The sequence below is a fragment of the Acinonyx jubatus genome, chromosome A1 (genome assembly GCF_027475565.1).
Source record: "Acinonyx jubatus isolate Ajub_Pintada_27869175 chromosome A1, VMU_Ajub_asm_v1.0, whole genome shotgun sequence".
Lineage (NCBI taxonomy): Eukaryota > Metazoa > Chordata > Mammalia > Carnivora > Felidae > Acinonyx > Acinonyx jubatus.
In genome coordinates, this window is record NC_069380.1 from 210,695,379 (window position 1) to 210,719,040 (window position 23,662).

General features: G+C 42.4%; 1 protein-coding gene across 12 annotated transcripts in view; it reads right to left on the minus strand.

The window, feature by feature from the left end:
• PDZD2 (PDZ domain containing 2) overlaps positions 1–23,662 on the minus strand; it is a 364,850-nt gene that overhangs the window by 55,100 nt on the left and 286,088 nt on the right. Inside the window, exon 1 of one of the 12 annotated variants that reach the window (XM_053201783.1) lies at positions 17,615–18,665. The exons of the other annotated variants lie outside the window; for them this stretch is intronic. The gene's annotated coding sequence lies outside the window, so the exon portion shown is untranslated. Of the gene's footprint in view, positions 1–17,614; positions 18,666–23,662 lie in introns of those variants that run through there. 12 annotated transcript variants of the gene reach the window in all.

A 23,662-nucleotide genomic window follows, 5' to 3' on the forward strand; every position in this document is an offset into this window, starting at 1 on the left:
CCCTCCTTAATGCCCGTCACCCATTTAACCCACCCCCACGCCCTCATCGACCATCAGTCTGTTCTTCGTATTTAACAGTCTCTTATGGTTTGCCTCCCTGTTTGTATTTTTCCTTCCTTCCCCTATGTTCATCTGTTAAGTTTCTCAGATTCCACATGACTGAAATCATATCTTTCTCTGACTTATTTTGCTTAGCATAATACCTTCCAGTTCCATCTATGTTGTTGCAAATGGCAAGATTTCATTCTTTTTCATCTCTGAGTAATATTCCAGTGTGTGTGTGTGTGTGTGTGTGTGTGTGTGTACCACATCTTTTTTTTATGTTTATTTATTTTTGAGAGAGAGAAAGAGAAGACACTGTAAGCAAGGGAGGGACAGAGAGAGAGGGAGACACAGAATCTGAAGCAGGCTCCAGGCTCTGAGCTGTCAGCACAGAGCTCAGTGCAGGGCTCGAGCTCACAAACCGTAAGATCATGACCTGGGCCGAAGTCGGCTGCTTAACCAACTGAACCACTCAGGTGCCCTTATATACCATATCTTCTTAAGCCATTCATCAGTTGATGGACATTTGGCTTCTTTCCAAATTTAGCTATTACTGATAGTGCTGCTATAAAATTGGGATGCATATGCCCTTCCAAATCAGCATTTTAAAAAAAATTTTTTAACGTTTATTTATTTTTTGAGACAGAGAGAGACAGAGCATGAATGGGGGAAGGGTCAGAGAGAGACACAGAATCGGAAGCAGGCTCCAGGCTCCAAGCTGTCAGCACAGAGCCCGACGCGGGGCTCGAACTTGTGAACCACAAGATCATGACCTGAGCCAAAGTCAGACACTTAACCGACTGAGCCACCCAGGCGCCCCCAAATCAGCATTTTTAAATCCTTTGGAAAAATACCTAGCAATGCAATTGCTGACTTGTAGGGTAGTTCTATTTTTAATTTTTTGAGGAATCTCCACACCATTTCCCCAAGTGGCTGCACCAGGTTGCATTCCCACCAGCAGTGCAATAGAGTCTCCTTTCTCCACATCCTTGCCAACATCTGTTGTTTCCTGAGTTGTTAATTTTAGCCATTCTGACAAGTGTGAGGTGATATCTCATTATGGTTTTGATTTGTATTTCCCTGATGATGAGTGATGTTGAGCATCTTTTAATGTGTCTGTTGGCCATCTGGATGTCTTCTTTGGAAAAGTGTCTATTCATATCTTCTGCCCATTTCTTCACTGGATTATTTGTTATTTGGGTGTTGAGGTTGGTAAGTTCTTTATAGATTTTGGGTACTAACCTTTTATCTGATATGTCATTTGTAAATATCTCCCATTCCATCAGTTGCTTTTAGTTTTGTTGACTGTTTCCTTTGCTGTGCAGAATTATCTTGATGAGGTCCCAAAACTTCATTTTTGTTTTTATTTCCCTTACCTCTGGAGATAAGTCAAGTAAGAAGTTGCTGTGGCTGAGATCAAAGAGGTTGCTGCCTGTTTTCTTCTGTAGGATTTTGGTGGTTTCCTATCTCACATTTAGATCTTTTATCCATTTTGAGTTTATTTTTGTGTATGGTGTAAGAAAGCAGTCCAGTTTCATTCTTCTTCATGTTGCTGTCCAGTTCTTAGCATCATTTGCTATAAGGTCTGTTTTTTTTTTTTCCCATTGGATAGTCTTTCCTGCTTTGTTGAAGATTAGTTGGTCATATATTGTGGGTCCATTTCTGGGTTCTCTGTTCTATTCCACTGATCTATGTGTCTGTTTTTGTGCTAATACCATACTGTCTTGATGATGACAGCTTTGTAATATAGGTTAAAGTCTGGGATTATGATGCCTCCAGCTTTGGTTTTCTTTTTCAACATTACTTTGGTTATTCGGGATCTTCTATGGTTCCATACAAATTTTAGGATTGTTTATTTATTTATTTTTAAGTAGGCTCCATGCTGAATGGGGGGCTTGAACTCATGACCCTGAGATCAAGAGTCGCATGCTCTACTGACTGAGCCAGCCGGGTGCCCCAACAGTGTTTATTTTTATTTTTTTAGAGTTTTGTTTATTTTATTAAGGGTTAATTTATTTGAGAGAGAGAGAGAGAGAGAGAGTGCGAGCGAGAGAATGAGCGGGCGATGGGCAGGGAGAGGGAGAGAGAAAAAAATCCCAAGCAGGCTCCACACTGTCAGTGTGCAGAGCCCAATGCAGGGATTGAACGCGCGAACTGTGAGATCATGACCTGAGCTGAAGTCGGATGCTCAACCGACTGAACCACCTAGATGCCCCCAAAGTATTTATTTTTAAAGGGCTAAATTTGCCTTATAATGATCTTATAAGGGTTATTATGAGGATTAAATAAAAATGCACTTGAGAGTACTAACAGAGTACCTAATGTGTATCATGAAATTATAGTGAGGGTTCAGCTCAAACAAAACACCTCAAGCTTTCTCCCCACCAAGTCTCATGGTGCCTCTTGATCTGATGACTACATAGACTCTGATTATAGCTCTAGACTGCAGAGATAAACATTTCAACTTCATACCTACACAAGGGTGGCAGATTTAATGAATGAACAAAGCAAAATGAATGGGGACGCCACAAGAATATGCCTGCCATCTTGCTGAGTTCAAGATGAGAACAAAGCACCATAAAATTACTGCAAACTTCTAAGAAGACAGTTTCAAATGCATGTACCTGGAAATGCATGTTTTTAGAAATCAGGTTTGCACAAGACACCAAGGAGGATTTGAGAACATGCAGTGGACTTACAATCAAAGCAGAATCAGTGGAAGAGAGAAAATAAAGGAATATGTGAAGATTTCTTAGAGGAAGAAAGAGGTTTCCTTAAAGGAAAAATGGAGATCTTAGACAACAGGCTGTGCAGATATGAAGGGGAGAGGAGACTGTGAAGTCCAGGAGGCCAGTTCCTAACCACAATTAAAGTAGATGTCATAAAAGTGGGGAACCACTTTAGTTTTTACTAGAAGGGAGGGCTTGACGGGGCCTCAAGAAATCCATCTGAGAAGAAGAGGCAAAATCACAGGGAACAGAATGCAACAATACTTCTATGGAGATCTCAGGCCCAGAGAACAATGAGAGGTGATTTCAAAACTGCAGGGCTTGAGTAAGAGGATTTGGGACAGCTATACCAAAGAGGGATCAGAAAGTTTGGACAGATTTAAAGGTGAAGGGTGAAGAAGCCCAGGAAGAGATTTAAAAATATTTCTGGGGAAATTTTAAAGGGACTAGGTTATTTTTGTTGGCCTGATGGAAGTGGCCTAAGAAATGTATGAAATTACATTGTAAAGGAAGCAAACATGAGACATAGCAAGGGGAGCCAGGCAGGATGATAATAGGACAGAACTGGATGCTGGTCAGATGGGAGAATATTTCCTGTGTGGAATTAGCCAACTCAGAGGTGGTGGTGGTGAAGATGCATTTGAACAATGGATACTTTAGTAAACAGAGGACTCATTGATTCCATGTCTTTCCCAATGATGATCCCCACATGACGGAATCTAGAACAGTATTTTAGAGAAAAAAAAAAATCTAGGTCAGAAAGCAAAGGGACAGAAGAAGTATAAAAAGTACATAGACTCAACAAGCAGGGCTATGAAAGAAGAAAGGAGTCCGTTTAAACAGCAGGTTAAACAAAACTGAGTCTTCCCCAAAGGAGATGGACACAAAACACTAGAGGCATATCCAATTACTACCCCAAAATATGTAGCAGGAAGCAATGTTACTCAACCCTTAGAACATTCAAAACCTGAGGAAAGACAAATCTCAAGGAGCAGGTGGCAGAAGTATTAGCCCTTACTAGCTCATTAGGGGCATAAGCTTCAGAATCATCAACAGCACGTCTGGTTCATGAATCTACAGAAGGTGTTTTTCCAGCTGAGTAAATGGGGGAGGGAAGACACGGCTTTCTCTAGTCTAAGCACTTCTAAGAGGTGGTGGAAATGGAGAACGTGGCCCAGGACTGGAAATGCCTGCACCCGAGATCACAGAGGATCTGTCAGATGCACGATCCACACGAAATGCAGTGCACAGGGAGCCTTCCACTTTCATCTCAAAGTGCAAATGCAAATCAAGAAAATCCTGAATATAAATGAAAAGTACTATAAGTAGGACCCGGTTGATTTCCCCCATCCAGACTGGGAGGAAGACTTCTGCCAGTTGAATTTAAATTCACGGTCATGGACTCCAAATAACTGCCACACACTGAGTTGTATTTAGAGAAGCCAAGAATATTTTCATCAGCTGTCCTTTACTTGATATGATTGGGTCTCTGCTATGGGCTGCAGGGTTCTCCATGGGTCTCTCCCATTCCTATGTGGCTTATGAAAAGAGACATAGGCTGTTTTTACTCTAGATTATCTATCTTTTCAAGGATGTTTGTAGAGTAAACAGCCTTGAAAGTCAGAGACAGTGTCTCTGAAAGAAAAAGCAGGTTTGTTCATTGTTCAGTATAATAAAGATAACATCTCTCTCTGGAGCAAAGGGTAGTCAGATTTGCTCCGAGCCTGTCATAAAAGATTCACAGGTTGCCAACAATCAGGGTTCCTTAGCCATGATATAAATCCACTGTATGAGCATCTACTCAAGTCCCTCTGTATCATTCCCATAGGACATAGAGGTACAGGAGGAAATTATGCAAACATGACTCTCTAAACTGGGATTGAATCCTAAACTGGGATTGGAGAAAGTCAAAAGGTAATTGCTGTGCCATGAGTAATAAAGTCGTTTGTCTCTGACCCAGGAATCTCCTGTCTTGTGCCAGCATCCATGAAACTGTAGTGTAAAAACTCAAACTTTTAAAAGTTCTTGATGTGGTCTTTGGCAAAATTAAATAAGGTCCTGGGAACAAAATTTTGCCTGGGACAACTGTCTAGAAGCAAGGGATTGGCTCATTTTTCTAAATGTCAAGGGTAATAGGTCCATTTTCTCTTTGTTCATTTACATTTCATTAAAAAGGAAAGCACACAAGAGACTTGCTGTCCAACAAATTCAGCTTTCTTGGAGCTGGAAGAGCCACATTTGTTCCAGTGAGAAATCGCCCAGGCTGCAGATGCTGAAGAGCACACAACCTCTCCCTAGCATCAAGAATCTCATTTACAAAAAAAAAAAAAAATCTCATTTGTGAAGATGGAGCAAAATAAGGAATAGGAGAGGTCTAAGAAGGCCATTAAGTGCTTTGGTTTTTAACTCAAAAAGTGAAGGAAACTTAAGTTTGGATGTTAGTTACTTTAGATTTTAATACCTTTGGGTTATGACTTGCAAGGGGATTTGAATTTGTTGGCATTTTACTTGTTTATCATGATTATGTTGACATTGTATCTCTTTGTAGCACCTCTGAAAAGCTGCACTGGACAACGAGGCTAGAAATAATTGTGTATGAGAAACAGCCTAGGGATTGATTTTTAGCTTCTGGCAAATTTCATTCTTCTGGAGGTGAGGAGCAAACCATTACTGCCTTAGAGACAGGCTCCCTGGGTCCCAGTTAAAAGCCTAGTGTTTAGAAATGTTCTGTAACTGCTGTCCAAAACATTTATGAGATCTCCTTAAACACACTGTGACTAAAAGAGTGTTGGACCCTGAGCATCATGTGTCTTCCTCAGCAAACCCTTGAAGCCTTACAAACAAACCATGCAACGTGTGGCTTTTATCTCCAACCACTTCCATTGTGCAAGCAAATCTGATCCCAAGGAAAACTGCAGGAGGATGGGTTGCACCCAGTTCATGCCATGTTTTTACAGTTCCCAGCACTTGAAAAAAAAATAATCTGCAGATGTGACAGAAGACCTCCAAGCTCCAAATCCCTAGGAAGCTGTGCTGGCTCATTCCCCTGGTCAGTATCTACCGGACTGTGGAGCGTGGTGATTTCCCTTTCATGCTTCAGTCACACTAAGATTATTTTTAGGCTGCCAAAGGAAGCTCATTTTCCAAATCTCTGGGGCAGATGTTTGAGTGACCGAAGGAGAACCAGATGGCCATCAAAGAGGCCAGGGCTGGGAATGAATAGCCATTCAGAAAAAGGGAATCAGAACAACAATAAATCAGCCCGAGGTAGCAAGAAGGCTGTGAGTCGACTTCAGAAATTAAAACACAAATCTACTGCTACACTAGATTCATTGCTTCCTAACAAAGACGACTCAGGACTGAAGAGGAAAACAGGAAAACCTAAAAGCAAAACTTGCCAGATCCCAGAACGCTCTGGTACACGTAGAACGTGTGTGCAGAGCATCAGATGCAGCTGGGGGAAAAGCAGCAGCTGACGTGGACCCAGGCGCTCAGACTGGCGCTCTGAAAATGAAGGAATACTGTCCTTGTTCTGAGCCCATTCTGGGTTCATCCCATTGATCATCCCCAAACAATGTGAATGGGCTCGACATATTATGTTGATTATTTGGATGATTTTTATGCATACAAATTAGATTTCTTAGTCCCTTAGAAAGCTGAGGCAAAGAAATCACCTCTAAGGACGTAGGAATGTAATCAGCTGTTGGCCCAAGTTTGCTTCCCCTGTGGTGGGTCTGTATGGGTCACCCTCCCAAGGAGAGGACAATGTCCTCAAGTGACTCAGTTCTTCAAAAATAATAGGAGATGTGGATCACAAGAAGGAGAATTGGCACATGTCCCTCCTTGGTATTGATTTCAAATTGAGGCAAGGCGAGTGCAGACATTCTCTGCAAAGTAGGAATCTCTCACTCTCGCCATGTTCCATAACCTCGTGGGTGAGAAAAATGTGCAGTTTGGAGCTCTTCTTTGGCCTGTGGGCTGGCTACTAAAGACAGATCCTTGGGTCATTTCTCAGCAGGAGCTGGCTGCCTGCCTGCCATGGACATATTTCTGGGAGCAGGACTATGATATTCTTTACCCTAAACTCCAGAATGATAAAATCATGTTGTGTGTAGGAAAATCTCAAAACAAACAAAAAGTAGAGGTGGGTGAGCTATCAAAAAAGACATGTTAAAAGAGACCCAAGAAGCAAGAAGGAGGATTGGAGAAAGAAAATAAGGCTGAATTAAGATTCTTCCAGGGCCTTTTCTCTATACAAATGTTTTAGAAAAAGTTTTACATGATTATCTGGCTTAGAAAAATAGTAAAAGATCATTTTAGGGGAGCTTGGGTGGCTCAGTCAGTTAAGTGTCCGACTTCGACTCACGTCATGATCTCACGGCTTGTGAGTTCGAGTTCTGCGTCGGGCTCTGTGCAGAGAGTTCAGAGTCTGGAGCCTGCTTCAGATTCTGTGTCTCCCTCTCTCTCTGTGCCCCTCCCTTGCTCGCACTCTGTCTTTCTCTCTCTCAAAAATAAATAAATATTTTTAAAAACCTGAACATACCATTGAGGCAGGTTTTAGATGAAGAGTAACTGGTCATGCTGAAGACAGTACATTTTGGTGTGCTGGTAAGTTCCAGGGGGCACCCTAAGGCCTTCTGCTGCCTTTTCCAGATAAGCATGAGTTGCACCCTCAACTCTTTATTTTCCAGGAATGGTACTAACTTCATGCTTATTTGCTGGTATATATTTCTAAGGGCATGTACTTCTTGAAGAATCTGAATAGAAAGCTGGGGTATGCTCATGGGAGCCCACGTGGGAAGCAATAGTAAGAGAGGCTGTCCCGGGATCCCACATGATCATCTATAGATGGGTTGGCAAACTGCTGCCAGGGGGCCAAATCTGGCTCAACACCTATTTTCGTAAAGTTTTATTGGAACACAGTCATGCCCATTAGTTCACTTATTCCCTATGACCACTTCTGCACTACTAAGGCAGAGATGAACCAGTGTAACAGAGACTGTTTGGCCAGCAAAGCCTCAAATGTTTATGATCTGGCCTTTGTAACTGCTGACCTCTCAACTGTAGGAATAGTTCAGACCCTATGAACCTCCTACCTCCCCACCTCTACCCCTATCCAAAGTCACTGTGAACAAACTTGAGAAGTTTTAGGAAGCATAACTTAGTAAGTTGAAGCAAAGGTACAGACAAGTAGAGACCTCTTAAGAAAGCTGCTACTGGAGACAAGGCTTACTGGTCTACCATGGTATTTCCTCTAAAAATATCTTTAGCATCCACACTTTATGATTTTACCTTTAAATTTCATTTTATTTTTATTTATTTTTTTTATTAAAAAAATTTTTTTTCAACGTTTTTTATTTATTTTTGGGACAGAGAGAGACAGAGCATGAACGGGGGAGGGGCAGAGAGAGAGGGAGACACAGAATCAGAAACAGGCTCCAGGCTCCGAGCCATCAGCCCAGAGCCTGACGCGGGGCTCGAACTCACGGACCGCGAGATCGTGACCTGGCTGAAGTCGGACGCTTAACCGACTGCGCCACCCAGGCGCCCCTAAATTTCATTTTAAAATGACACTGGTAAGAAACTCATATGAAGTAACAAGGATTCTCTTTTTAAAATGCACACTGTTTGCTCAGTGACCTAGAATTACTGGCCACCATTTAGACTGGTTTAATTAGATTGCTTTATTCACAAACATACTGCTTGGAAGAAATGGAAAAGATTTTGTTTGTTGGGTGGTCTATTTTGTTATCGATGTTAGTAGTGAAAGGGGGGAAATGACTTGGAGAAGAAGGAAGGAAGGACTTCTTAGGAGCCTGGAATCTCGCAGGAATGGGGGGTGACTGTGGGGACCCTCAGGAGGGGAGTCTAGAGCAGTATGAGGACACTGGGCTTCAGGAAACCTGTGAAGAGAGGAACTAGCAAGTAAGGAGGAACAGATGACATCAAGTCGGAGGTTTCAAAGGTCAACTAAATCCTATTGAAACTATTGCTTAGGATTGGCCCTGCCTTCACACACACACACACACACACACAGAGTGGGGAGGAAATCCTTTTCATCCTTCTTTTCTACCACCAAGAAGGCCCTGCCTGCAGAACCCAGCACTCTGTTTGGTGGGCTGGGCCTGCTCCTCTCCTCCCCTGACCAGTCAGTCACACTGCTTCCTGCCTTCCCATCTTTATGGCCACCTTTCCTGCCACACAGGCTCTGGTCACTTCCCAGTGGGACTATAGCAAAGGCCTCCATTCCTGTCTCTGCACTCCACTGCCCCTGCCCTGCTTTTATTCAGTCCAGCTGTTTCTCTATCTCACCACTAAAGTAACCTTAGAACACATACTCTGGGAGGAAAGTTCTCAGTTTTTCCCCTTGAGGATTGTATTTCCCCCTAAAGTCAGGAACATGACAAGGATGTCCACTTTCACCACTGTTATTCAACACAGTATTAGAAGTCCTAGCCTCAGCCATCAGACAACTCAAAGGAATAAAAGGCATCCAAATCAGCAAGGAGGAAGTCAAACTTTCACTCTTTGCAGATGACAGATACTCTATACGGAAAACCCAAAAGATTCCACCAAAAAACTGCTAGAATTGATCCATGAATTCGGCAAAGTCATAAGATATAAAATCAATGCACAGAAATCGGTTGCATTTCTATACACCAATAATGAAGCAACAGAAAGAGAAATCAAGGAATCGATCCCATTTACAATTGCACCAAAACCCATAAAATACCTAAGAATAAACCTAACCAAAGAGGTGAAAAGCTATATACTGAAAACCACAGAAAGCTTATGAAAGAAATCGAAGAAGACACACACAAAAAATGGAAAAATATTCCATGCTCATGGATTGGAAGAATATTGTTAAAATGTCAATACTACCCGAAGCAATCTGCATATTTAATGCAATCCCTATCAAAATATCACCAGCATTCTTCACAGAGCTAGAATAAACAATCCTAAAATTTGTATGGAGCCACAAAAGACCCTGAATAGCCAAAGCAATCCTGAAAAAGAAAACCAAAGCTGGAGGCATCACAATCCCGAACTTCAGGATGTATTACAAAGCTGTAATCATCAAGACAGCATGGTACTAGCACAAAAACAGACACTTAGATCAATGGAACAGAATAGAGAACCCAGAAATGGACCCACAAATGGATGGCCAACTAATCTTTGACAAAGCAGGAACAAATATCCAATGGAATAAAGACACTCTTTTCAGCAAATGGTGCTGGGAAAACTGGACAGCGACATGCAGAAGAATGAACATGGACCACTTTCTTACACAATACACAAATATAAACTCAAAATGGATGAAAGACCTAAATGTGAGACAGGAAGCCATCAAACTCCTAGAGGAGAAAGCAGGCAAAAACCTCTTTGACCTCAGCCACAGCAACTTCTTACTTAACACATCTCTGGAGGCAAGGGAAACAAAAGCAAAAATGAACTACTGGGATCTCATCAAGATAATAAGCGAAGGAAACAATTTGCAAAACTAAAGGCAACTGATGGGATGGGAGAAGATATTTGCAAATGACATCCCATAAAGGGTTGGTATCCAAAATCTATAAAGAACTTATCAAACTCAACACCCAAAAAACAAATAATCCAGCGAAGAAATGGACAAAAGGCATGAATAGACACTTTTCTGAAGAAGACATCCAGATGGTTAACATGAAAAAAAGCTCAACATGACTCATCATCAGGGAAATACAAATTAAAACCACAATGAGATACCAGTTCACACCAGTCAGAATGGCTAAAATTAACAACTCAGGCAACAACAGATGTGGGCGAGGATGCGGAGAAAGGGGAACTCTTTTGCACCACTGGTGGGAATGCAAACTGGTGCAGCCACTCTGGAAATCAGTATGGAGGTTCCTCAGAAAATTAAAAATAGAACTACCCTACGACCCAGCAACAGCACTACGAGGTATTTATCCAAGGGATACAGGTATGCTGTTTCAAAGGGGCACATGCACCCCAATGTTTATAGCATCACTATCAACAATGGCCAAAGTATGGAAAGAGCCTAAATGTCCATCAACAGATGAATGGATAAAGAAGAAGTGGTATACACACACACATACACACAATGGAGTATTACTCAGCAATCAAAAAGGATGAAATCTTGCCATTTGCAACTACATGGATGGAATCAGAGGGTATTGTGCTAAGCGAAATTAGTCAGAGAAAGACAAATATATGACCTCACTCATATGCGGAATTTAAGATACAAAACAAATGAACATAGGAGAAGAGAAGCAAAAATAATATAAAAACAGGGAGGGGAACAAAACATAAGAGACTCTTAAATATAGAGAACAAACTATAGGTTGCTGGAGGGGTTGTGGGCAGGGGGATGGGCTAAGTGGGCGAGGGGCATTAAAGGAAGACACCTGCTGGGATGAGCACTGGGTATTATACATAGGGGATGAATCACTGGATTCTACTCTTGAAATATTATTGTACTATATGCTAACTAACTTGGATGTAAACTAAAATAAATAAATGAATTTTTTAAAAAAGAACAAATACTCTGACTCATTCAACTTGAAAACCATCATTGAGTAGAGTAGTTGTTAAGATAAGTCAAATTCCTTAGTCTGGAGCTAAAAGCACAGGCTGAACATCTGTGCTTTTTTTTTTTTTTTTAATTTGTTGATCCTTGAATAGGCTGTAAAATTTCCTATTTGAGGACCACTGTGCATGTTGCTTTTCTGTCCTAAAAGGTTACCTACTTCTGCGGGTGTTCCTATGGAAAATCCATGGATTAGTCAAACACCACCCCATCCATTGAGCCCTCCCAGATTCCTGGAAGGAACGGGTCAATATGGGATATGGTTCCTAGGAATATATTATGTGGAAGAGGGGAATATGAAAAGTATAGAAATAACCGTAATTCATTACAGAATATAAGAAGTCCTGTTAAGAGAGGAAGACTGTGTCTGTTATCCCTTTGTATCTCCCAGAGTGCCCAGCACAGCCCTCAGCATATGGATGGCAGCATCAGGCTGGCTATAGTCGAGCATGGGCTCCTACCAGGGCCTGGTTGTGGGCATTCGGCAGGGCCACATTACCAACCTCTGAGGTTGTATTGGTCTCAGTGGGAAGAAGGTCAGGAAGAATTACAGCTTTGATACTGAGGAGAAGGTGTGTGTGTATGACATGCAGGCTACCTGTCTGTCTCTACTAGCTCAAAAGATAATTCCACAAATAGCTATTAAGTAAATATGTCTGCTGCTAGAGGAAATAAATTTGAATATCGAAACAACAGCTTAACCAAAAAATTTTTGAAAAAAATCCATCCCAGTTTTATTTTTTATTAAGTTTATTTACTTATTTTTAGAGAGAGACAGAAAGTACAAGTCAGGGAGAGGCAGAGAGAGAGAGAGAGAGAAAATCCCAAGCAGCCTCTGAACTGTCAGCACAGAGCCTGATGTGGGGCTCAAGCCCACAAATCATGAGATCATGACCTGAGCTGAAGTTGGATGCTTAACTCACTGAGCCACCCAGGGACCCCTAACCCATTTTAAATCAGGAGGGGTCTTTCTGATTAAGTACTACGATGTGAGAAACAGAAAAATGAAACTGGCAATCAGAGAAAACAGACATAACAGAGGCTGGTCCTACTTAAAAAGTCTCTTTGAAAGATAAGGGGCTTCAGAATCTTTTTTTTTTTTTTTAATGTCTATTCATTTTTGAGAGAGAGAGAGAGAGAGAGAACAGGGAAGGGACAGAGAGAGAGGGAGACACAGAATCCAAAGCAGGCTGCAGGCTCTGAGCTGTCAGCATAGAGCCTGATGTGGGGCTTGAACCCACAAACTGTGAGATCATGACCTGTGCCGAAGTTGATTGTTCAAATGACTGAGACACCCAGGCGCCCCAAGGGGCTCAGAATCTTCACAGTCAGAGGTAGAAGGAAGGATATTTCAAGTGAAGGAATAAAAGCAAGAACAGAAGGGAGAGGCTTGGTTTTCTTTTTCTGCAAATGTCATTTACTGAGATCCCTCAGTCCTACGTAAAAAGCTTACCAAGCAAAAACAAGCAAACAACATTAACAATAGGGGTGGGGAGAACGCTATTAATTTTAAACAACCCCATTTCTTTGAGAAATGTCTGCCCTGGTTTCCACAGGGGAATTTCTGACCTCTTATATTTTGCTCTGTTTTTATTTCCAAGCTCTGGACTACTGTTTTGCATAAGATGTGGTGAAAAAGAGAAAAAAACACCCAAAACCCTCGAAATCTTCCACTGCTCATGGAGTCATCAGGCGAGGTGTTTTTTCCCAGCACACACTGCCTATTTGTCTCACTCATCTATGCACTGTCAAAGTGGTTTTGTCATTTTCCTAAAAAAACCAACACAATAACTGGAATTGAAACTAAGTGGGGGATATCCTGTTTCTCTTAAGAGAGTAAGAATCTGACTGTATCAGCACTATCTCCATTTACAGTCTCAAAAGACACATCCATCTCAAGGATTTCTGTTACCTTAAAGGCTTAGTGAAGCTCATAAACAAATAAGATAGATTTCCGAAGATACATGGTGCACACACGAGTCACATTATCCCCTTCTGCCTCCTGTGCAATTGCCATCATATTGTCTAGGGCAGAAAAAGTTTTATTTCAGTTTCATTTCTGAACTGCCACTGTCCTCAAGTCTTAATATATTCTACTTTACATTTCAATGTGAGGATCACAGATTTAATCTCCCAAAGGACAGATAGAACTAGATTGGTGGGGGTGATCTTTATAAAAGGTAAATTCATAACAGGGGTCAGGGCTGAAAGGCATATTGGAATACGATAATGGAGTACATAAAGACAGCAACCAACCTACCTGAAGTCATAAAGTTGCTTCATGACTTCTATGGTGTTATTTTCATAAAAGAAATTAATTTGAGGGCAAAGAAATATTATTACATGTTCTGGTGGTCCATATTTTATTTTCACTGAAATTTGAAGGAACTTTTCAAATCCAAAATATGAAAATAGGGTTGACTGCTCTTGCACTGTTGGTGGGAATGCAAATTGGTGCAGCCACTCTGGAAAACAGTGTGGAGGTTCCTCAGAAAATTAAAAATAGACCTACCCTATGACCCAGCAATAGCACTGCTAGGAATTTACCCAAGGGATACGGGAGTACTGATGCATAGGGGCACTTGTACCCCAATGTTTATAGCAGCACTCTCAACAATAGCCAAATCGTGGAAAGAGCATAAATGTCCATCAACTGATGAATGGATAAAGAAATTGTGGTTTATATACACAATGGAATACTACGTGGCAATGAGAAAGAATGAAATATGGCCCTTTGTAGCAACGTGGATGGAACTGGAGAGTGTGATGCTAAGTGAAATAAGCCATACAGAGAAAGACAGATACCATATGTTTTCACTCTTATGTGGATCCTGAGAAACTTAACAGAAACCCATGGGGGAGGGGAAGGAAAAAAAAAAAAAAAAAAGAGGTTAGAGTGGGAGAGAGCCAAAGCATAAGAGACTCTTAAAAACTGAGACCAAACTGAGGGTTGATGGGGGGTGGGAGGGAGGGGAGGGTGGGTGATGGGTATTGAGGAGGGCACCTTTTGGGATGAGCACTGGGTGTTGTATGGAAACCATTTTGACAATAAATTTCATATATTGAAAAAAAAAATTAAAAAAAAAAAAAGAAAATAGGGTTGACTGCACACTATGGGGATTTCTTTGGCTGATTTCACCGTGTTCCATGCTGTCATGTCAACCTTTGTAGATGGTGTAACCACCAGGCCCTCCTAACATAGATTCACAAGTTATAACCCCATGCTACTGTACTAACGTATGTATACACTGTGAAAGACAAAAGAATCTAAAATGAAATAAAATCTATACAGGTTCTAATACTTCCCTCGCACATGCCAAGGGACTGTCTGGCATCCCCCGACTGGGTATGTTCACCCCACTTTGGAGACCACTGTGCTGAGACTGGAGAACACAGTATCTGCCTTTTTTATGCAAATCACTCGAGTTGTTTACTTCCTTGAGAAATGCAAACTGCTCATTTAAAAGTGCAGCAGAGAGCCAGGTAACGAGTTGGAACAGGCCCCAGAAAATGTGCCACGGGAATAAACCTAATGCAAACTCCAGCAGTTTTCTGGGCAATTTATCCAGGCCAAATAATTATTCTTATCTTATTTCCCCCCCACCCATTTAAATAATCACTTCATCTCCTTAAGTATGAAACCAAACCAAACAAAAACCACCCCCAACTTTAAATCTTATTTTCCTAGACCGGCAGTAATTGCAGCCTTGTATTATCTTGTTCTGGCAATTCTACACACTGTGCTAAGCCCGCACAGCCTCATACATACTGCTTAGCCGGCTGGAGCATGGCTTCAGGAGCACCTAAGTGAACGGGGCCCTGCTTCAGAAAGTCTAGGACACTGAGGGGAAAGAGAAAGTAGTTCACAGTCTGGGACAGTGGAATGGAAAATGTGCAAGTCGGGGAATTGCTACCAGTATGCGTCGCTGCCTGCTTTGAGTTGGTGCAGGGAATAAGAGAGCTTTTGCACCCCACGACCATCGCACCACCGGGAACTGGTGTCTGCGAAGGCAACAAGAACCACGAGGTACACGCAAGTCTATGCTCACGGAGGATCCAGAGGAGGCTGGGGGAATCTATGTTTCCAAGTTTGCCACAAGCACCTCAAACACATGGCCTCACTCCCTCATCTCAAGCTATGGGAAGGAGGGAGGTGGTTGGGGGCCTAAACCTCCCCTTATCTCAAAGCTGTGCACAAAGAGGTCTTGGGCCCTCATCCAGCCCCTAGCAAGGAGACTCAGGAGCCCTGCCACTTTGTCTCAGGTCCTAGAAACTGCCACATAGCCAACAAAGGGTGCATTCGAAACTGCTGCTTCCTAGGGCAGTCACCTTTTCTCTAAAATTTGTTTTCAAAATCTGGGTGAGCATCAGAATCACCTGGGAAGCTTCTGAAAATAAACTCCTGGGCCCCACCCCACTCAGACCAGGCAAATGGGACTCTCCAGCATGGACCCCGACGATCTGATGACCAGCCGAAACCACACCCTCCCTGTGCATTTTAGACCCATGGAAGAGTGTAGAGCTACATGTACACACGTGTGTGCTGCAGCACACAGTCGCTCCCCTTGCATAACTGAGAAGGGCTGTGAACACCTTTCTGAGCACATTCCCCGTTTCTTTCCTGGCTTTTTCTTTTCCCTCGTAGCTGCCTTGAGTCATAAACATGACTTGTCCGGAGGACAAGCAGAGCTCAGTAGGCTTCTCTCCCATCACACATTTCTAGCTTTAAAAAAATACAAGCTTTGGACTAGCTAATCCCCAAAGTTCCCTGTAGCTCTGACACTTTACAGTTTTATTTATCGGAACTCCGTATCTTCGAGACTCCTAGTTCCGTGCTTTTTTCCCTCGTGCCTTTTTGACTTGTTTCTTCACTTACATTCCATGTACTAGTTCACCAACTCCCTTGGGGTGTTTAATCTTTTGTCGTTGCTGTTGATTTGTTAAAAAATCAAGTCCTAAACTCCATTTCTAGCCTGTAGTTTTCAAACCTTCACATAACAACAACAACAACAAAAAGAAATCTACTCATTTGTTAGTGAGGAGCTACCATGGATATCCTATTTTAAGGGAAGGTAATGCTGTGTTTTCTCCACGCTATACTTAGAAAAATGATTTCTCTATCATCAGTATTCCTATGCCAGGTGGAAACTCCAGAAGGGAGAGACAGATAGACTTTCTAGTTTGCAGACACAAACAATAAGCGCCTACTATGTGCTGTGCCCATTTTAAATTCATGGAGTGTTGGGGAAGGCAGGCAAGTCAGTGGAAGATGACCAAACATGACAAGGGGGCGTCATCAGCTGTCCCACTGTCCAAACATCCTTCCATTCCATACACACATACATACATACTGAGAGTCAGCAGTGAACACTTGGGATACATGAGGGAGCAAACCCGACATGGTCCCTGACTACAGGGGTCCTCTGGTAATGGGGGAGGATGATGTTAAGCAAGTTGTCATATGAATATATGCGTCACTATGAATTGTGTTAAGGACCATGAAGGAAAATACAGGGCATATAACCTGCTAGGGGCCCAGAAATAAAGGATATGTGTATCTGGGAAGACTTCCTGGAAGAAGCAAGTCCCAAAGTGAGAGAATAAAAAGAGGAAGCCCAGAAAGAAGGGAAGGCCATTCCTGACCCAGCGAAGTGAGTACATCTCTAAGCAGCTGCTGCCATCACCATGTACTCAGAGGCATCCTGAGGTTAGTAGCACAGCCTACTGAGCCCAGAGGAGCAATCTGTCTTAACACCCTTCCCGCCAGCCTTGAGGGAAAGAACATTCACTCCCCTTGCAAAAAGCACAGGGTGCCTTGTGTCAGTGTCTCTGCATGAACAGTTTTACTTTGTGAGGATCTGATTTTCAGTCCTAAATGAGATCTTTCTGTGTTAGTACTAACTGCAAGTTTATATACTTGGTGCTCACTGTTCTTTGCATTAGGCTCTAAGTTCGATTCACAGAAAAACAATCTAGCCTAGGCACCAAACAAGACACAATTTCCCGTCTAGGATAGCTTGACTCACCCAGAAACTTCCAGATACTTCAATACAAGTCCTCAATGCCCAGACACTCTTGGAAACATTTAAGGGCTGACAGTTTATCAGTTATTCAATCCAAACAAAATACAAGAGCTCTTGTCCTTTCTTTTCATACACAGATTAATATCTACCCCCAAGATGCTAACTCTTCTAACTCAGGCTCTCACACCTCATGACTATTCCAATAAAGAATCAAACACCAATATCAGACTTACAGAATCGTAAGAGCCAGCTTGGCACTTCTTTCCTTTTGAAAGATGAGGTCTTTTATTCCTTCTTAAACCCTAATCACCCAAAAGTTCTGCAAGATTTTCCCGAACTGGTGATTCCAAAAATGTTAGAACTGATTCCCTTGATGTCAAAGGAAGCCGGATACAGGCCTGCTGATTGATGTGCTAAACAAACTCTTCCTAGCTGAGCCTTGACAATTGCAGGTTTGGCAAGACAATCATTACTTCCAGTTTTGTTTTTGTTAAAATATAAAAAGGGAGAGACAGATTCCCCGTCATTTAAGAGGGATCACCCAGTCCACGCCCTCTTGTATTAAAACTCTCCTTCCTGTCTTCATTTTAAAAAAGATGAGCCACTCATGGGGTGTTTGGGTGGCTCAGTCAGTGGAGCATCTGAATCTTGATTTCGGCTCAGGTCATGATCCCAGGGTTGTGGGATTGAGCCCTGCATCGGGCTCCATGCTGAGGCGTGGAGCCTGCTTAGGATTCTGTCTCTTTCCCTCTGCCCCTCTTCCTAACTCGTGCTCTCTCTAAAATAAAACTAAAAAGAGGGAGAGAGAGAGAGAGAGAGAGAGAGAGAGAGAGAGAGAGGAGCCACTCTCTCCAAAGCCTAGATTTATTTTTCCTGAAAAAAATCTCATTTTTAAAAAGATGGACTGTAATTATTTACACTTGAGAAAGGACACAAGCTTTCTGGAATAGCCAACAATAAAACAGTCATTTTATTGGAAGGCTCTAAAGGTCTTACACGTTAGCCTGTGTCCAAATTACCTAGAAAGCTTGTTAAAAAACACTGCTGGATACCACCCTCAGAGTTTCTGATTCAGCAGGTGGAGGGTGGGCCCTGAGGATCTGTGGTTCTAACAAGTTTCCAGGTGATGCTGTTGCTGCTGGTCCAGGGACCACACTCTGAGAGCCACTGCTCTAGAGACAGCTTTATGATCAAGAAGTGTGTACTGAGTAAGTACTGAATACAAGGTACTCCAATGGGTACTGGGAGCCCAAAGAGATAAGCAGCAAGTAAATAGAGAACAGCGGGAGGGGAGGGTGGGTGAGGGGTGTTGAGGACGGCACCTGTTGGGATGAGCACTGGGTGTTGTATGGAAACCAATTTGACAATAAATTTCATATAAATAAATAAATAAATAAATAAATAAATAAATAAGAGAACAGCAGATGCTAAATGCCCAGGGAGCAGTGATCAGCACGTTTGGGAGAGAGAGCAATGATGTTAGATGCTGCAAGCCAAGGGCGGCCTTGGAGATAACTCTCTGACTTGAGAGGTCCTTGAGAGGAAGGCTAGTGCCTAGATAAGCAGAGATGAAGGCACACGTGTAATGCCTCAAAGCAAAACATCTCAATTCCTATCAACACCGACTCTCCTTGCTATGGGAAGGTCACCATGCAGAACAGGAATTGTGGCTCATGTCCTCCACAGGCCTCCGCACTCAGCTGCACTATGCCATGAGGGTTCCAAGTGTGCAAAACCTGCAATGAGTAGAGCCTCCTCCAACTGGCCACAAAGACCAGAAGAGAATTACTTTTCCTGATTCTATCAGCAGCAAGGCCAGATCTGGCAGCACTGTGATGCCCCACAGGGCGACGTCCTCAATGGTGGAAGAGACAGGGGCCGATTCCTCTGAAGAGTAGATGGAGAAGGACCCAGGCAGGGCATGTGTTGGGGGCGAGAGGAATGAAGCACAAGAGTCAGAAGCTTGTGGACCCAGGATATAAGAGGACGAGGTGAGCACTGAGGGGCAGATCAGAAGTGGTCAAGGAATGACAAGAGATCACAGGAGAATCCTTTTCAACCCCCTCAAAGATCTCAGGCATGCTACTGTCCCAGGGGAACAGAGATGCTTACAGCACCACGGTCTTTGCCCTTGAAATGGTCCTGTCTAATGAGGAAGACAGAAGAATAGAAAGATAAATTATGAAAACAAGACGGGCTTATACGTCATAGCACTATGACAGAAACCCATTCATAGTGCCGTGCAAGTGCAAAGCACAGACCAAGTAACTCTGGGAGGTCAGGAAAGGTTTACTTATGGGGAGAGGTGACATTTGGGCTGGGTTTACAAGTATCTTCCAAGTAAAAAGAACAGGTGTAAGGCATAAAGTAGTGGAGAGCTCTAGAGCACCTGCGGAATGTGGGGCTTGCAGAGCTAGGAGGGAGGGAGAGAGGGAGGGAGTGTGTGTGTGTGTGTGTGTGTGTGTGTGTGTGTGTGTGTGTGTGTGTGTGTGTGTAGGGCTGCTGGGCGATAATGGCATTCCCATGTTAAGGAGTTGGGATTTTAACCTCAGTGAGACTGAGAGTCACCGAATGATTTTTTAAAATGTTTTTTTCTTTTTTTGAGAGAGAGAGAGACAGACAGAGTGTGAGTTGGGGAGGAGCAGAGAGAGAGGGAGACACAGGATCTGAAGCAGGCTCCAGGCTCTGAGCTGTCAGCACAGAGCCCAACACGGGGCCTGAACTCACGAACTGTGAGATATGACCTGAGCCAAAGTCAGATGCTTAACCGACTGAGCCACCCAGGTGCCCCGAGTCACTGAATGATTTCAAACCGTTAGGTGACATGGCCAGATTCTCATTGAAAAACTGTCATTGGAGAACAGAAGTCAAAGTGGAGAAGCAAGACTTGGGAAAGAATGGCCAATCCTATGGACCAGGACTGCAGCTGATATGGGGGAGAGGGCCAGATTTAGGTATCTTGGAGGCTGAACTGGCAATCTTCTGTATTGGATGTAGGGGGTGAGTGGTGGATGGTGGAGACAGAGCCCTATCACTGAAGCCAGACCCCTCTGAGATGGATGAAAATTATTCAAATGACCATGGAATTTCACTGTCCCAGCTCAATGCATTCTCTTTTTTTTCCTGCCTCTACTCCTCCAATTTGATATTCACCGTATGACTTTATTCTAAGCATGGTTCCATCTTTTTGGAAGGAAAATCTCATTGCTGTCTACTGTAGCCATGCAAAATAAATCACAGGGGTACTCATCACAGATCCTCAGCTTTCATATTACATTCACTCAACTAAGGCTTCGAGCACATGGTGACTTTACAGGTGCAAAAATAGTCAAGGTCTGAGTGGAGCCTGGCAGCAGGTTTAATCATTATCATCTGTGAAATAAAAGGCTTTGTAACTTGATTAAACAGTACCAGGTTTCTTTCATTTAAATGGTTCATTAGTGTTTAAAAGTGATAAAACAGAGAGTCTTAGACTGCAAACATAGAACTGAAAAAATGAAGCTTTTTTCCCTGTAGTTCAGTACTTTTATAAGGCAGAGCAGGGGAGACCTCGGGCACACTGTCAAATCCAGAAGATACTTCATGCCAGCTGACCAATTTCTGATCCTGCAGGGCTCTATCTCAGGCTTGGTTCTCCTGGTTAAGACCAGAGCTCAAGAGGATGGTGACAAATGATTGGTGTTGAGGCATCAGTGGTGAGCCAGGGAGAAACCCAGGTGTCCCCTCCTCTACGAGTGCTTTGTGAGGAAGGCAGAGAAGCTCAGAGAAGGGAGAACTGTGAAAGCAGGATGACTTTGGGTTTTGCGTGGATACTGGGTTTGGGATTATCTACGAAAGCCTGGGCTGACAGGACAGAGACCCCTAACATACTGCATTGAAACATGTGCTTATGGAAAATTAGTGCTGAGTTTCCCAAATAAACTATGTTATAATAGAATGCATTGCAATTCCTTTGGCAAAAATACAATAAACATATAAAATAATATATGATGAATTGGTAAACTTTTTAAAAAGATGTTATTTTTTAAAATGTTATTGGTGATGATGGGAACTGGCCACTGCTAGATGTCTAAATTAGTATAAATAATCTCTCTGGAGAAAGCCCATTTTTTAATTAGATTATTTGTGGGTTTGGTGTTGAGTTATTTAAGTTCATTATATATTGTGAACACTAATCCTGTATCGGATATGCCATTTGCAAATATCTTCTCCCATTCAGTAGCTTGCCTTTTAGTTTTGTTGTTGTTCCTTTGCTGTGCAGAAGCGTTTTATTTTGATGTAGTCCCAACAGTTTATGTTTGCTTTGTTTCCCTTGCCTTAGGAAAAATATCTAGAAAAATGTTACTATGGTAGAGAAATTACTGTCTCTCTTCCAAAGATGACATACAGATAGCTAACATACACGTGAAAAGATGCTCAACATCACCTATCATCAGAGAAATGCAAATCAAAACCACAATGAGGTATCACCTCATGCCTGCCAGAATGGCTAAAATAAAAAACACAGGAAACAATAAGTGTTGGTGAGGACGTAGAGAAAAAAGAACTGTCATGTACTGTTGGGAATGCAGACTGGTGCAGCCATTGTGAAAAATAGTGTGGAGCTTCCTTAAGAAATTAAAAACAGAGCTACCATATAATCCAGTAATTCCACTACTGGGTGTTTACCCAAAGAATACAAAAATATGAATTCAGAAAGATATGTGCAGTCTTATGTTTAAGTGGCATTATTTACAATAGTTCAATTATGGAAGCAGCCCAAATGTTCATTGATAGATGAATGGATAAAGATGTGATACACACACACACACACACACACACAGGGAATATTATTCAGCCATAAAAGGATGAAATCTTACCATTTGCAACAACATGGATGGATCTAGACAGTACTATGCTAAGTGAAATAAATCAGAGAAAGACAAATACCATATGATTTCACTCATATGTGGAATTTAAGAAACAAAACAAATGAACAAAGGAAAAAAAGAGACAAACTGAAAACCAAACTCTTAACCATAGAGAAATGATGGTTACCAGAGGGGAAGAGGGTGGGGGATGGGAGAAATGGGTGAAGGGATAATAAAAAGTACACTTATCATGATGAGCACCTAGGAATGTATAGAATTGTTGAGTCAGTATATTGTACATCTGAAACTAAGGTAACACTGTATGTTAACTGTACTAGAATTTAAAAAATACGTATGTGCATAAGGAAAAATATCAAACAGAACGGCATTAAAAATGTTAAATATGGCTATCTTTGAGTAGGATCATGGGTGATTTATACGGTCTTGTGGGATTTTTCTTTTTTGTGTGTGTGGCGTTTTTCTGATCAAAAATCACTTATATAGTGAAAATAGTATTATAATCAGAAAAATTCATTTAAATTATATGTAATAAATTATAATAAATTAATTATAAATTTATGCAAATAAGTATAATTTAAAAATATGTAACATGATGTATTTAATATAGAGAAAGGCCCATTTACTACAGCAGTATTTAGTGTAAAAAATTTGCAATTAAAGAATTCCTTGGTGTTTTTTGTGAGAGTACGAGTGATGAATTTTTAAAAACGAACGTGACTGTAACCTCTCCACAAAGACTGCTGTGCCACACAAATGGCCCTGGGCTTTATCAGAGGAGGCACAGAGCTATAGAGCCTCTTCCTCTCTTTAAGATCCTGAGCTTGATGGGGCCCCTGGGTGGCTCAGTCAGTTAAGCGGCCGACTTCAGCTCAGGTCACGATCTCGCGGTCCTTGAGTTCAAGGCCCGCGTCGGGCGCTGTGCTGACAGCTCAGAGCCTGGAGCCTGTTTCAGATTCTGTGTCTCCCTCTCTCTGACCCTCCCCCATTCATGCTCTGTCTGTCTCAAAAATAAATAAACATTAAAAAAAAAAAAAAAAAAGATCCTGAGCTTGCTCAGCATTCTGTTGAGAAGCGGCCAAGCCAACCCAGGGCAGCGTCCCCAGTGGGGTCCCATGAGGGGAGGTCCCCGTGGGAGGGGGCCAGGCTGCAGAGACGCCAGGGAAGGAAGCCTGGTTAGTCGGGTGGAAATATGGGAGTGGTGCTGGAATTGAGAAGTCTCTGGTGGGGCTGCCACGTACTTCTTGTGCCAGGGATGAGAAGGAGCAGAGGGTAACTGCTGTGTCAACACAGAGAACGCAGGGCTCCTAGGGCTGGGAGGTCACGGGGAGGAAGATGGGTAGGCAGTAGTGAGAGGCAGCGGGGAGGAGACATCTGACGTTGAAGCCTGTTCCAGGCATTTTCAAAGACCAT